The sequence below is a fragment of the Ricinus communis genome, chromosome 9 (genome assembly GCF_019578655.1).
Source record: "Ricinus communis isolate WT05 ecotype wild-type chromosome 9, ASM1957865v1, whole genome shotgun sequence".
Taxonomy (NCBI): Eukaryota; Viridiplantae; Streptophyta; class Magnoliopsida; order Malpighiales; family Euphorbiaceae; genus Ricinus; species Ricinus communis.
In genome coordinates, this window is record NC_063264.1 from 11,577,170 (window position 1) to 11,578,102 (window position 933).

Genomic DNA, 933 nt, shown 5'->3' on the forward strand with positions numbered 1-933 from the left:
GAACCTTTAAGAATAGAACCCACGAACTCTAATCCTTATGAACCCGTGATATCCTTGATAGTACACATGTTTGCATGCTTGATTTTTAGGGCAATTTATGTGTTTTTGTATTAGAATCACCTTGTTTTACTTTCCTTTGTGTCTTAGGTGTTTCTCTGGGTACTTCATAAAAATTAGAGGAAAATCATACTAGAATCGGGAAGAAACGGATGAATTGGGCTTCTTCTCCTAAGGTGGAGGTGGTTGGGATGGACCAGCCTGCTACTGGGGCTGTTGCTGATGCAATCTCTGAAAACCTAGTTGTCTTTGGGCATTATTGTTCCTTCAACTGATGTTAGGATGATGGCGCCAACCTGGGTTGTATCTGTTGCTATAGGGATTGTTCAGCTGCCTAGGTCCATTACCCATATAGTCTACCTATTCAACGTCAGCAGAAACAATAGAAGATGGAGAAGGAGAAGAAGTGGAAGGTGAAGCAAACATATCTCCCGCATTACAATTTGTATTATAGTGCGAGCCACCACAGAACTCCTAGCCAATCTATGCTGCATCAACCGGCATTTGGAGCAGGTCTATTCTCTTGGCCAAGAGCTCCACCTGAGCTACCAAGGCTGCTGTAAAATCTAACTAGTTGACCACTCCCTGCCTAACTGGCCGACTCCTAGAGGATTGCCACTGGTAGTTGTTCATTACCATCTCCTCTATCAAATTTTGCGCCTGCTCCGGCGTCTTACTGTTTAGGGTCCCACCTGCTGCAACATCTACCATCTGCACAATAGCAAGGTTTAAACCGCTATAGAAAGTCTGACTATGCATCCATGCTTGTAATCCGTGATATGGGCAAAAATGAAGCAAGTCCTTGTACCTCTCATAGGCATCACACATGCTCTCGTCATCGAACTACACAAAAGAAGATATGTCATTTCTCAATCT

At 43.6% G+C, this 933-nt stretch overlaps 1 non-coding gene across 1 annotated transcript; it reads left to right on the top strand.

Annotated features, from left to right (window-relative positions):
- The first annotated feature begins 826 nt into the window (after window positions 1–826).
- LOC112534999 lies at window positions 827–933 on the top strand. The gene has a single exon (XR_003079206.2). It is a non-coding gene; the product is annotated as a small nucleolar RNA R71 (small nucleolar RNA).